Raw genomic sequence first — 15762 nt, 5'->3', positions numbered from 1 at the left:
CCCCGCAGCCGGAGTCCCGCGGAGGGGCTTCTTCGGATTTCGCCCACCCGAGCGGATGGGGAGAAGCGCGCTCTCACCTAGCGAGCGCCTTGCATCAGAGCTTTCTAGAGGATGAAGGGAGGGGGGAAATCTGCGGTGGGGGTGGAAGGATTAAAATAGTCTGCACAGTTTAAAATGAGACAAAGGTGGCACGGTTCATGAATCAGGACTTGGGGAGGGACGCTGGTGCAGCGTGGCAGAGAGTGGGAAGAGCCGACCGGTGTGTGTGTGTGTGTGTGTGTGTGTGCGCGCGCGCGCGTGCCGCACTGGAATTTTAAAAGGGCAAGAGCAGAACCTTCCTTCCGCGACTTCACTCATCAGCCAGCTGTGGTAAGGCAAGGGGTTTTGTGGTTTGGTTTTTTGTCCGTGTTTCTGCCAACTCTGGCTTCAGAACCGCGAGCCATAGACATCCAGGCAGCCCCGGAGACCGTGCCAGCCTGAGTCTCACGGGAGATGCAGCCCCGCAGGAGAGCAGCTTGTCCTAAGGAGTTTTGAAGGTCACGTTAAGACCTCTGCTAAAACAGAGTTGGCCATGTGCCTCCCATTTCTACGTGGACAGCTGTTTTCATGGAAGCAAACTCATCCATGAAACCTTTGCCGTTTTTGCAATTCTCGGTTTCCTTCTGCAAATACATACAAGAGATTAATTTGAGATCAAATTAAGCAAATTGTGGAGTGGTGGAATTTAAAGTAATAAGAGGGAAAAACATATTCGAATTAAAAAATAAAAAGAACCGTTTAACTATAGTTACTGCATTAGTAATCCATCTTTAAAATATGCATAGTATCTTAAAATGCTAACCTTAAGTCGCTAAATCAGTCCATGTCACATTGCATTCCAGGATTTTTTTCCAATGCAAACTGCCCTGTTTGTTTTAACAATTGGTTGGCATTATCAAAGTCCTGACTATACCTTACCATTCACCACTTACTTCCATTCCTACCCCCTTCACTTAACCCAGACCTTCATTTCTTTCTAACGGGCTGATAACTAGTCTCTTCCCCTCCAGGCACAAGCGTGCCTGCGTGCCTGCACACACAACACACACACTTCGTTCCTACAGGCAAAGCCATTTTCCCAAAACTTCTTTGTCCAAGTCACTCTTCTCTAAAAAGCACTTATTGCTCTTAACAGCCCACAAGTTCCATGGTCCCAACCAACAACCAAGCCCTCCTCTTCTCTGCTTTCCTGGTCAGCACCTCATTTCTCCAACCTGACTTCTAGACTGCACAGACCTTTTGGCAAGCAGGCAGGTCTGCACATTATTGCTTCAGGGTACCAAATGCCATCCGATTTCAGCACCTCCATCCTGGAATACACCCTCTCCCAGTACATCCCCCGCGCCCCCACACAGACACACACACAGCTGAATCCTACCCTTCCTCCAAACCTGGCTGAGCTCATTGTTCCCCCAAGACCAACCCCTCCAGTCCTGGATAGTTTCTTGTGCCCCTAAAAAATGGAAGCCTTTATTTTCTGGGCATTTAATGTAGGCTGCCTTGATTTGTTCTCTTTTTGTAAAAATCTCCTATTTTCTAAAATAGATTTTTAGCTTTTCATCTTCTATTCTTCTACCTCACACAAAGTAGATATATCATGAAGTTTGTGTGTAATGGTGTGTCTGCTAATACAGAACTCCTTGCTTTGGTTATGGTCAGCTCAATCCATTTTTAGTTCTAAGCCATTTTCATAGGTCAATATCTATATTTCTTAATCAATATCTATAGAATGAATTGTCATGTGGGCAGCAGAAGTTGCATTTTCTGGGTTTCCACTGCCCACAGTCTCACTGACTTGGCGTTATCCAAAAAGAATCCATAGCAGCATGACAGTGAGGCCCTCTCTCCACCCACCCCATGGCAAGACTGGTGAAAATTATTATTTTTTAATTATTTAAATCTCTGGAAGTGGTCCAAAGGATACCCAGCAAATGAAGAAACATTTATTCAAGACCGTTCACTAAAGGTCAATAAGATAAGTGAGAGTCTGTGGTATTTGAAACAAATACCTCCCTCCCTGCTTCCAAAGTCAGCTCAGAGAGAAGGAAATGCCACACTGCACTGGTGCAGCCTAGAATACAGGCCTCCCTCTCCCCTCAGCTCCCATTGGGAGGGTCATCTTCCTGGGAGGTGAAGGACATCAGCATTTATCATCCTGCCCTAGATCCCTGTTGCTGAAACTAAGTTCCCATCAAATGCAGTAGAGAGGTGGGGTCTCCTTTCTTCAGCCCAGCCCCACCCACTCATGGGGTGGAGGCACTAGTGTGGACATAGCACCTCTGAGAGTACTGGGGTCCCGACTGCCCCTGGGGAGGCACTTAAAGGGGTCCTTGAGACTGCAGCCCCTTTCTACCAGCACTCAGCTCCTGCATTAGGGGTGGCACTCAGAGAGAGTTGTCGCTGCATCCAGCACCAGAATTCAAAGAATGAAGTTAGATCCACACAAAAGTTAACTCAAAATAGACCAGACCTAAGTGAACAAGCTAACAATGTGAAACTATTAGAAGAAAACATTGGCAGTAGATTTTTAGATGCGACACCAAAAGAATGAGCAACAAAGAAAAACAAATTGGACTTTATCAAAATTATAAACTTTTGTACTTCAAAGGGCACTATCAAGGAAGTGAAAACACAACCCCCAGAAAGGAAGAAGATATTTGCAAAGCATATACCTAATAAGGAACTCCTGGCTACTGTGTGTGTGTGTGTGTGTGTGTGTGTGTGTCTATAAATAAAAGAAATCTTACAACTCAGTAATAAAAAGACAATGCAATTTGAAAGTTAGACAAAGAGCCCCGGCCAGTGTGCCTTGGTAGATTGAGTGCTGGCCTGCAAACTGAAAGGTGGCATAGGCTTGATTTCCAGTCAGGGCACATGCCTGGGTTGCAGGCCAGGCCCCCAGTTGGGGTGTGCCAGAATCTGTTTCTCTCCCTCTCTTTCTCCCTCCCTTCCTCTAAAAGTAAATAAATAAAACCTTTAAAAATGTTTAAATAAAGTTAGACAAAGAGTTTCAATAGACATTTCTCAAAAAATATATACACAAATGGTCAATAAATCCATGAAAAAGATGCTTGACATCATTAGTCATCAGAGGCATGCAAATCAAAACCACAGTGAGACAGCTATAATCAGCTCAGATAATAACAAGTGTTGATAAGGATTCAGGGAAATTGGAACCATAATACACTGCTGATGGGACTGTAAAATGGTACAGCCAATGTGGGAAACATATTGGCAGTTCCTCAAGTTAAACACAGAGGTACCATATGACCCAGCAATTCCATTCCTAGGTATATAAACAAGATAAATGAAAGCATATGTCCATGTAGTAACTTGTACAAGAATGCTCATAACAACATTGTTCATAATAGGCAAAAGTGGAAACCACCTCAATGTCCACCAACTGAAGAATGAGTGAATAAAGTGTGGTATATCCATACAGTGGAATGCCCTACTGCATTAAATGTGAATGAGGTACTGATACTGTACATGCTACAACATGGATGAGCCTTGAAAATATTATGCTCAGTAAAAGAAATTAATTATGGGAGGTCACATACTGTATGATTCAGTTTACATGGAATGTCCTCAACAGGGAAACCTATAAAGACTAACAACAGATGAGTGGGTGCTTAGGGCTGGGAGGCTGGGGTAGTCAGGCAACAGCCAATGGGACAGGGCTGGGAAGGAAATGTTTTAAAATTGATGGTAGTGATTGTTGCATGTTCCTGTGAACACAGTAAAAACCACTGAGTTCTACACTTTAAATATTATAGATGTATTGCATGGTATGTGAATTATCTCAGTAAAGCTGTTATTTTAAAAAAATCTTCAGACCTCATAAAATTTAACTCAAAATGGATTATAGATCCTTGTGTGAAATGCAAAACTACAAAACTTCTAGAAGCAAATCTTCAAGACTTTGGGTTTGGTAATGGAGTTTTAGATAAATACCACCATGAACAGCATGATCTAAGAAAGGTAAAATTTGATATATTGGACTTCATTAAAATTAAAAATTTCTGTTCTGTGAAAGACACTGTTAAATGACTGAAAAGACAGGTTATAGACTGAGAGAAAACATTGGCAATACACAGTGTTATCCAAAAAATGAAACCAATCTCATAAAAACTCATAAACAAAATATATAAATAACTCAGTCTTGGCTGGAGTGACTCAGTGGACTGAGCACCAGCCTGTGAACCAAAGAGTCACTGGTTTGATCCCCAGTCAGGGAACACACCTGGGTTGCAGGCCAGGTTCCCAGTTGGGGGTGTGTGAGAGGCAACCACACATTGATGTTTCTCTCCTTCTCTTTCTCCCTCCCTTCCCCTCTGTCTAAAAATAAATAAATAAAATCATATATATATTTATCAAAACTCAATAAGAAAACAGGCCAATTTTAAAAATAGACCAAAATTGTGCGGACACCTTACCAAAGAAGATATGTAGGTAGCAAATAAGCATATGAAAAGATGCTCAACCTCACTTGTCATTAGGAAAATGCAATTTAAAACGACAGTATAATGCCATTATTCACCTATCATAATGGCTACCATTTTTATAGCTGAGGAATTCTTATTCATTGGTGATGGGAATGCTATATGGCACAGCCACTCTAGGAGATAGCTTGCTAGTTTCTTAATAAGTTAAACATAGTCTTACCATACAATACAGCAATCATGCTGCTCCTAGGTATCTAAGAAGTTGATTTGAAAACTTGGGTCCACTCAAAAGCAGCACACAAATATTTATAATAGATTTATTCATAATTACCCCAAACTGGAAGCAACCAAGATGTCCTACAATAAGTAAATGGAGAAACAAATGGTAAACTCATACAATGGAATACTATTCATTCATAAAAGGGAATGAGGTAAAAGCTGTAAAAAGACATGGGTAAACCTTAAAAGCATATTGCTAAATGAAGGAAGCCAGTCTGGGGATATATACTATATGATTACATGAGATTCTGGAAAGGGCAAAGCTACAAAGACTGTAAACAGTTGACTCAGGATGAGGAGGGTTGACTAGGTGAAGCACAGGGGATTATTTCTAAATAATAATCCTAAATATTTCTAAATAATAATCCTGGTCAAATCCTAAAACTGAAGCTATTCTGTTTGATACTGTAATGGTGGCTACAGGACATTATGCGTCGGCCAAACCTATAGAAATTTACAGCATGAAGAGTGAATCTTAATGTATGCAATTTTCAAAAAATCATTTAGGAAGTTGAGAGATTCCAGAATGGAGTGCAGAATGTGACAAAAGAACATAACTGTATTAAACTTATATGAAATAACTTCATTTCCAAGTAACTTTGGAAGTAAATGGAGTCTGTAAACTAGGTGCAAAAGGAATTGTGCATGAACAACTGTTCACCAACTTGTTGCCTGAGGAGTATGAGTCAACAATGCTAAAATCACTACACATATATAATTGAAAAAGTACCGGTGAGTATGGACAGCAGATGACAAGAGGCAGGTTGTGCAAGGCTGGAGTGGATGGTTACAGATAAGCAAGGGGAGAGGGCTAGGATGATCCATGTGGTAATGGATTCAAGTCAGAGACCATAGTACAAGCTCAAGTATAGCTTAATGTAGATATTGATAGCTATATAATGAAATATTTGTAGATATGTATATATACAAAGTTAGTGTACACATGTATTCTTTTTTGTTTTCAACTGAAGGCCTAGAAATAACATCTCAATAGCAACAAACACATCTAGTACCCAGGTCTTGGTTTCTAACACCATCGTCAAATGAAAGAAACACAGACACCTTGAAGAAATAGTTTATTCTAAAACTGAGGCAGGAAATATACAAGATGAGCCTGAAGCATTTTATTGTGCCAGAAAGTAAAGGAGTACTAAAAAAATAAAAAGGAGAAGAAAAACCAAACTCCCCCTCCATAAGTATGAACTGAAAATTAGTGACTTCCGTCCAGAGCGCAATGTAGAAAGAGGGAAGTGGAGGAAGCGGACAGACACTGCCTCAGCCAGGCGATCCAAATCAACATTCACAGTGATGTCAGGGTGCTAGTACTTACCCTTGATATTACAAGAGGCACTTAACCTTTGTGGTTTTTTCCTCCCTGAAACCCATAACCCCAGTCTCATCAGGAGGAAAATACCACACAAATCCCAAATGAGGAATAGTCTACAAACGTAGTGGTGACTGGTAATCCTCAAAACTGAAAGTCATCAAAAACAAGAAAAGTCTGAGAAACTGTCACAGCCAAAAGGAGCCTAATGGAACCTGACGACTAAATGTGTGGTATCCTGGATGGGATCCTGGAACAGAAAAAAGGGCATTAGCTAAAAACTAAGGAAGTTGAATAAAGTATGGACTTTAGTAAAATATTAAAATTGGTTTAAAAATTGTGACAACTGGTGTGGCTCAGTTGGCTGGGCATCATTGCGCAAAGTGGGAAGTCACCAGTTCAATTCCCAGTCAGGGCACATGCCTGGGCTGTGGTTCTGCCTCTGGGTTGGGCACATGCCAGAGGCACCCAATCCCAATCAATGTTTCTCTCCTTCTTTTCCTCCCTCTCTTCCCCTCCCTCTAAAAATAAGTAAATAAAATCTTTTTTAAAACTGTGACAAATGTACCATAGTAAGGCAAAATATTTATAATAGGGGAAACTAAATATACATTTCTGTACTATCTTCACAATTTTTTTGTAAATCTAAAAGTGCCCCCAAATAAATTTTATTTTATATTTTTATTTTTAATTTTTTTAAAAATTTTATACCTGGAGGGGAATTTAGTAACCATCTAGACCTAGAACAAACCCCACATTTAGCGAATCAGGAATCTGCTCTCAGGAGAATGAACTGCTCAGGAGCAGGTGGCCACTATTACACTCCACTTTCTTCCCCAAAACATTGGACAGTGTTGAATCACTTTGTCAGCAGCAAATACTCTCCTCATACATTTTATTCTGTCACCTAATAAATGTTTTGTTAAGTGCTTCCTACAGATGAAGTCCTGTCCAAGGTGCTGTTTAAAAAAAAAGGTGTAATTTAAGAACTCTCAGAGCTCATAATCATGACACTGCATTTCATATATGAAAATCAAATCATAATACATTTTGTCTAGAGTCTATACATCTAGGAGAACACTGTTTGTATTTTTAAGCTAGGAGCATACAAAATCACAATAGTGGCACATGTGCATCATTGCATATTATGGGTTTGTGGAAGTAACCTTTTACATTTATGCCCAAACAATCCTGTTATAAATTTATGAGTTGTTTTCTTAGGGGATCTACTTTCTCTTGTTCTAAATAATTTGTCCAGAATTATCTCTCCCCCTTCCACTGTCTCCCAACGCTCTGGTTCAAATATTAATTGAAAATCTGTTCAAAAGGCACATAAACAATGCGCCTTTAGGATATTAAAGACTATTGAAAATTTTTAGAAATCAGATTCAAAAACTGTTTACTTTCTTAGCCTAAAAAATGTATATTCCATTACCCTGGCTGGTGTGGCTCAGTGGACTGAGCACTGGCCTGCAAACTGAATAGTCACTGCTTGGATTCCTAGTCAGGGCACATGCCTGGGTTGCGGACTGGGTCCCCATTGCGGGGTGTGTGAGAGGCAACCACACATTGATATTTCTCTCCCCTTCTCCCTCCCTTCCCCCTCTCTAAAGATGAATAAGTCTTTAAGAAAATTATATACTAGTGAAAAGGGTACAATTTTAAAGGGTACAAATAATTCAGATGGCAATGGAAGTAAATTTTAACAATCTAAGTTTTAGGTATGATTACTATTAAGATGACTCATACATATACTGTAAATAAAGAATTGTATTAAGACGCTACCTAGTAACTAGTTTAAATTTTTTATACTCTATTTCTTTTATCTGGCATATTTGTCATCTTTGGTAACAAACAATCTTAAAATCTTAGTGGATTACAGCATCAGCTAATCCCTTGGTTCTGGTCCAGGCTTTTGCTCAGTTCTCCTTTCCACTCCCAGGCCCAGGGAAGCAGCAGTCCTGGTCTAAGACATGCCAGCTCTGGAGAGGAAGAAACCAGAGCACTCAGGATTTCATGAGGCCCCTTTAAGCCTCTGCTTAGATGTGGGCATCTCTGTTGCATCTGCTCATATCCATTGGCAATGCATGATGTGCAACCAGTACCAAAACCACTGAATGGGAGCATGCTACTCCAGGGGTCAAGGGCATGGACAGATATGTACAATCCTCTCAGAGGAAAGGAGAGGAGTAAAAAAAATAGAAACAATACAATCCTGCACATAAAGCGTAGCTTATTTAACCAGGCAGTTATATAATCTGATCACCTCTGTCTTTCACCTTCATTCTGCCATTTTTCATGGTTGTCATAAATTATGCTAATTCTTTCTATATTTAAAGGAAGTATTCTTCTAAAAGTTCAAATTAAGATGCCAAATGATGTAAATAAATTCCAAGCAATGTTCAAATTGTAGTTTTCCTATTTCTCTGTGCCCAGTGAAGAACATAGGCTTATAGAAATGCAAAGTTGAAGAACTTGAGTGAATCCATACTAGTGGCTTGCAACCAGTATAATAAACATGTGGGATGTCAAAATCAAGCTATCCAGCATTGTCAGGACCATTATATAGAATTTGCTTTGCCCTTAATCCCAATGTCCTCTTGCAGTGCCTCTTGCTAATGTCACCTGCCTATGACCTTTCCACCTTCTAGGTGACCCCTGTAGTGTTTTTCATAACCAGTTCCTCCCCCAGCCCACAGCAAAGGTTGGTGTAGTTTCCTGCCACGAGTCAGAAAAAAATGTTCAGTGTACTTCTGCTTCTGCTGCAATCCCTGGCCTCAGAGTGAAGAAATGAGCATCCAGTTCTGGAAAGCATCCAGGAATATCATTTGATGAGCATTGGAGACACTAAGCTTTTTTTAAACTAGAGCCACTGGCCTTTTGACACTTAAGGACTGGACTTAAGTTCCCTTGTCTCTTGATATTTAAAATAATGCCATATTCCCTGATTTCTAAGACAACTTTTAGTTTAAGATACATCATTGATTGAATAGCTTTAAGGGAGTAAAATGAAATCTTACAATACATGCTGATCCACTATAAAATACATCCTGATTTTACACATTAAAATGGAATGATGAGGACAAACAAAAAGTGCAAGGATAAAAAAGGGTCAAACAAGATTCACATATTGAACACCAGGCACTGTAAGGGGCTATGCAGCTCTCTGCTAAATCCATTTTTATTTTTCATCTCACAAACATTTCATGTGCCTAAGCTGGGCCCTAGGGATATACCAGTGAATTAAGCACAGCTCCAAATTCTAAAGAATTTTACAGACGTAGTGGGGGTAGGAATGCTTTCAGATACAAATAGCAAAATCCTACCAACAGCAGTCTAGACAAGTAGGGGTAACAGATCAAGGGCTTATTTTTTTTTGTTTACATACAAAGAAGTCCAGAGGAAGATAGTCTGCAACTGACTATCAACTATCAGAGTTGTCATCGAGGAGCCAAACTATATGGTACATTTACATGATGGAACACTATGCAGCATTAAGAAAGAAGGAGCTCTACCCTTTGCAACAGCATGGATGGAACTAGAAAGCATTATGCTGAGTGCAATAAGCCAGGTGGTGAAAGACAAACACCGTATCTCACCTTTAAGTGGAACCTAATCAACAAAACAAACAAGCAAGCAAAATATAACCAGAGACATTGAAATTAAGAACAATCTGATAGTAACCAGAGGGAAGAAAGGAGGGGATAATGGAGGTGGGGAGGGAGGAAAGGTCTTTCAGGAGCATGTATAAAGGACTTGTGGACGAAACCAAGGGAGGGTGGAATCAGGGGAGGGAGGTGGGGATGGCTGGGGTGGTGTGGGGAGTGGTGGAAATGCAGACAGCTGTACTTGAACAACAATAAAATTAAAAAACATTTAAACAAATAAATAAGCAAGTTCCACCCCCCCCAAAAGGAGCCAGGTACTTTTAATCTTCCTGAACCATCAAAACTTTCTTCCTCAGTCACAGAACAATTGCTTTATTTCCTAACACTGCACTTGCCTTCTAAGCCAGAAGGGGAAAGTACCAAATGCCTTGTCCTGCAAAGTTTTAGTCAAAAGATGCTACGGAAGTGCAGCATGGTGACTAGGGGCCAGAATCAGAGAAATTTGGGCTGACACTTGAAAAGACAATTTGTTTGATGGATGAAAGAATTTCAGGCAGTGAAAAATAACAGGGACAAGCACAGGTATGAAAAAAACAAAATTTGCAACCAAGGAATTTTAGGTTTGGGGGCTGGAATCTAGCTGTATGCAGGAAAGTGGAGGGGTCGAAAGAGCTGCTAATGGTGAGGTCATGAAGATCCTAACTAATACTCAATCCTGAAGAGTTTAGCTCCAATCCAGAACCTAACAGGGCCCCGCACTCAGGCTGGATGATTTTCTCAGCAACTTTGTTCCTGGAGAAACCAGGCTCTGTTTCTGGAGAAACCCAGGTCCCATCACTTCAAGTCAAGTCAGAATACTCTCCTTTTCAAAACAGCTTCATCTAAATATCACTGGGTGTTTTCTTTACAGCAATTCCTTGAAGTTTGCTCTTTTCTATTCACAAAATACAGAATTCTATAAGCTTCCTTAAGTTGCTTTCTCTGATGTTTGACCCCCTCCTCCTCACAGACTCTCAGAGCCAGCCTGTTTACATCAAGCTCTGGTCCCGTCAGCCCACGTGTGTGACAGCTATTTGTACTGCTTGTGCACAATAAGAAGCTCCAGCCACTGTTATGCTCTTCCTGCAGGAGTACTCTCACAACTGCAGGCACTTTTTACCCAGGTCAGCCCTTTGGGACCCTGTTAATTTCAGTGTTTTGTGGGGAAGGAAGCTGTTACAGGATATTACTCGAAAACCTTATTACACAATTACTTCTAGGTAACAGTCGCACTAGTATAGTGAGTCAAAGCACATGCATGCATGTCCGACAGAGCCTAGTGTAGAACCCCAGCTTTGCCATTTACTAGTTTGGGAAGATTCATCTCTTCATCTACCTCTCTCCCTAACAAGTGCTATGAGAATTCAATGACAGTATGTATGGAAATGGTTTTCAATCAAGTCAAAGTGCAATGTCTACCATTATACAACTAGTTAGTATGTGGTGAAGCCACAAACACAACTCAGGCTTGGAAACTCAAGTTCTTAGTATCCCCAGCATATAATAATGTTGTTGAATGCATTAATGACTGATAATAAATCTTTAATTTCCTCATCTGTTTCAAAATAGAAGAGACGGCAGTTTGAAACTTTTATCTTCATCTCCACTTGCAGGGCCTACTCTGTGTCTCTCTTGAGAAAGTTTTTTTAAAAAGTCTCAGTTTTAGGGAGGTGACGTGCCAGAGAAAAGATGGCAGACCTCCAGGCTGCGGAAGAGACTGCTTTTGTTGTGGATGAAGTGAGCAACATTGTAAAAGAGGCTACAGAAAGTGACATTGATGTTAATACCTATCAGCACAGCAAAGTCAGTCAGTGGACCACAAGTGTGGTAGAACAGACTTTAAGCCAACTCACCAAGCTGGGAAAACCATTTAAGTACATTGTGACCTGTGTAATTGTGCAGGAGAACAGGATTACACAGGCAAGTTCTTCCTCCTGGGATGGCTCTCCTGATGGGAGCTGCCCCAGCGATGGGAGCACAAGACCTTGTGCTGCATCGTCAGCGCCTTCAGCCTGTCCACCTGACCTCCTCGTCCACCGGGGCTCTTCCTCCTTTTGTCTCAGCATTTCTCTTTGATCTTTGTTAACCACCAGCCATGAACTCAGTGAACACTGTCCCTATTCTCTTTGTGTTTTTGTGGCACTCTCAAACGTAGAGAAGAAACCCAAATGACCGCACCGTTCTGTGGTCCCCACACCCTCCGTGAGAGGACTCCTTCTCCCCAGGCCGCCGAAGGCCTGGGCTGCCACTTGTCTCAACTCCTAGTCTCTCTGCTCAAAGGTGCCCGAAGTCCAGTCTACTAGCATGAAACTTTCTCTCCTCTCTGAAGTGATTCAAACACACTAATTTTCCATACTTCGTATTTTTGTTAGAATAAATCAATCCAATTTTAAAAGAAGTCCCTGTTGTAACAATCAGGTCAAATGTAATTATATTAATTCTAGTCTTTATTGACTGAAAGCAATGGTATACTTATATCAGAGAATCGTAACAAGAGCTTATTTGACCATCAGATAGCAACAGAGCAATCCGACTTTGTACTGACCACACTGGAAACATACTTGGACAGGACAGATGCTACATAATGGAACTCTGTTTTCATTCCCAATCTTCTCCTCTGCTTTCTATTTAGAGTCTGGAAACCAAAATACTCATTTTTCCAGACTCACTTGCCACTAAGCAAGTAGCATTTTGGCCCAGTTCTGACCAATGACATATAAGTAAAAATCCCTGGGGGGTTCCCAGGAAAGAAATATGATTATTTTTGGCTGGGGTTTTAAGTCATTTTTCTTTTTAAACAATGCATTTTTCAAAATATTTGTCTGAAGTTCCTTGGAGGGAAAAAATATGTGACAGCTAAAAACCATCTCCATATTATTACTGAACACATCTATTCATTAGATTTTCACCACTGGGAGCTACATCCTAACAAGATAGTACTGACTCCCCTTTAGATTTGTGACAGAGTGATCAGATGAGGACAAGGCTCTCTAAAACTGCAAACTATCCAGCTATGGGGCTGATCCACTGCAGCTGTAAAACTTAGAGTGGACTACCATTAGGATATGTTATAGCAGTGTCCAAAAGTGGCAGGTAAAAACACAGTCTGTTCAACAAATGGTGTTGGGTTAACTATCTCCTGCAAAAGAATGAAGCTGGATTCCTCCCTCATACCATGTACAAAAATTAACTTAAAAAGGATCATAGACCTAAGTATAACAGTTAAAACCATAAAACTCATAGAAGAAAATGAGAAAATCTTCATGATCCTGAATTTGGCAATGGACTCTTAGATATGATACCAAAAGCATAAGCAACAAAAGAAAAAATAAACTGGACTTCTGCCATTTTTGGTTTCACCTCTTCCACATTGGCAAAATGTTTCCCTTTGAGGATTTTTTCATCTAAGGGAACAAAGTCACTTGAAATGAGATCATGTGAATAGGGAGGGTAGGGCATGGGCGGGGAGGGGTCATGCTGTTTTTGGTCAAAAACTGATGAACATTCAATGCATTGTGGGCAGGTACACTCATAAATAACCCATCATGAAATAGGCAAACACAATGAAAGTCTTCCAAAAAAATTTACTGAAGCTGAATATGGCCTCTCACAACACCAGCTGGCACACTGATACAGATGGGTTCCTAGAACACTCAGCTAATGGGAGAAGCCTCTACTGCAAGGGGCCTGACTGCCAAAGGATAATTCAGGTATTTTTTAGGTCCCCCCCTTGTATATGAATGACCAACAAGTATGTGAAAAGATGTTCAACATTACTAGTCATTAGGAAAATGCAAATTAAAACAACAATGAAGTGCCATTTCAACATCCACTAGGATGGTTATAATTTAAAAAAAATAGAAAATAACACCCAGGCTGGTGTGGCTCCCTTGATTGGAGCATTGTCCCATAAACTGAAAGGTTGCGAGATTGATTCCTGGCCAGGGTACACGCCTAGGTTGCAGGTTCAATCCCCAGTTGGGACACGTAGAAGAAGGGAACCAGTCAATGCTTCTCTCTCACATTCTCTCTCCCTGCCCACTTCCTATCTCTCTAAAAGCAATGAAAAAATGTCCTCAGAGGAGGATTAAAAAAAAAAAAAGGAGAAAGTCTTGGAGAGGATGTAAAGAAATCGGAACATTTGTCATTGCTGGTAGAAATATAAAATGGTTCAGCTGTGCAAGTTTGGCAGTTTCTCAAAAAATTAAACATAGAATTACTATATGGCCCAGTAATTCCACTTAAGCATATATCCCAAAGAATTGAAAAGTGGTACTCAATACATGTACACACATTCATAGCAGCACTATTCAGAACAGCCAAAACATGGAAACTGCCTAAGTATCCACCAATCTATGAATGGATATATAAGCTGTGGTATATGAACCTCATATAATGTGGTCTATGTGGAGATGAACCTCAAAAACATTAGGCTAAGTGAAAAAAAGGCAGACACAGATCTAATTTTGGAACTAGAGGTGGTGGTTATACAACACTGTGAATGTACTCAATGCCTGAATCATGCTCACTTTGAAATGGCTACTTTTATGTTATATGATGTCACCTCCATTTTTAAAAAAAAGTTAGCTGACTCTTTTGACCGAAATGTAATCAGTAGAGGTCACTGACTTGCTGTTAAGATACCGGAAAGCCTTTCTTTTCCTCTTTAGGATAGCAAATGGTGTAAAATTAAAACAAACCAAACTCCATTCTTCAATAGGCTTTGTGGGGAACATTCACCCAGTGGTTTCTCCTTCTGTTCTGCTTGCCCTTGAACTTTTCCCTTCAACACCCACTACTCAAGATGGGCAGAAGAGTGGGTAGTAAATGTGTCAGTTATAATTTGTTAACACCTCTGGCATAAAGAAATCAATTACTGAAATGCAGATGAGGTATTAAAGCATTAGTAAAAAATGGGGTTATGGGAGTAACCCAGGGTTTGGTTTCATTTATCCATGCAATTTCATTATGGTTTAAAAAACATAATAACTGCTACAGGACATTGGTCTCAGAACTCTTGTGACAATTTTAACCAATCTTATAAAAGGTCAGAAAGCTTGGTACTCAGATTTTGCTGTACATTTTTATGTTTATTAGTTTCCTAGGGCTGGCATGACAAAGCACCTCCAACTGTGGCTTCAAACGACGTAAATTTCTTATCTCAGTTCTAGAGGATAAAAACCTGAGCTGAAGGTGTCAGGAAGACAGTGTCCCCCTCTAGGGCGCTAGGGAAGATTCCTTACTTCCTCTACCTCCAACTGCTGATGGCCCCAGGCAGTCCTTGGCATGTGGCAGCGTAACTCCACTCTCTGCCTCCATCTTCATTGCCTTGCTTGCTGTGTCTCGGTGTCGTCTTTTTATAAGGACATAAGTGATTGGCTGTAGGGCCCACCCTAAATCCAGGATGATGTCACCTGGAGCTCCTCAACTAATTTTACCTACAAAGACTCTTTTTCCGAATACGGTCACACTCTGACATCCAAGGTGAACATGAATTTCAGAGGGACACTATTCATCCCATTAGACTATGTAAGCAACATAATTTCTCTGACACAGCAATGTTTTTTTAAAGGTCTAATTCAAATTTAGCTTGGTAAAATTAGAGTAATTCCTCTGGGAAAACTTTAAAAAATAAATCTTTAATCTTCAAAAGAAGCTAAATCAAACTAATCAAAAAAATCAAATCCTTAGAATTGAGTCCTCCCTTTATTTGTTGACTAAAACTGATGTAAGCAAATAAGAAAATGCCTTTTGACAGAAATTAAGCATGACAGACTGGTACTATACTCTTTATAACCTGTTACCTACAAAAATAACTCCAGCTTTGTCATTGTAACAATAAATCCACCCTTTCCCAGAAGTTAGGAGCCTCGGCATACAATTTTTATTGTACTAAGAAAAACATTTTTAAAAGTCGCTAGGCCATAATTTTTTATACATTTAAAATCAAGTTTTTTTATAATCTGGAAGGCAAAGTTTTATAACTAATCATGAAATCTTCAAAATGTACAGTGAAATTTACGTGGTC

The 15762-nt window shown here is 40.2% G+C and overlaps 1 pseudogene; it reads left to right on the top strand.

Annotated features, from left to right (window-relative positions):
* Positions 1-11389: 11389 nt before the first annotated feature.
* On the top strand, positions 11390-12124 carry LOC114494856 (annotated as a pseudogene).
* The last annotated feature ends 3638 nt before the right edge of the window (positions 12125-15762 follow it).

Source organism: Phyllostomus discolor, chromosome 4, assembly GCF_004126475.2.
Source record: "Phyllostomus discolor isolate MPI-MPIP mPhyDis1 chromosome 4, mPhyDis1.pri.v3, whole genome shotgun sequence".
Classification (NCBI taxonomy): Eukaryota; Metazoa; Chordata; class Mammalia; order Chiroptera; family Phyllostomidae; genus Phyllostomus; species Phyllostomus discolor.
This window is presented reverse-complemented; position numbering and strand designations above follow the sequence as displayed.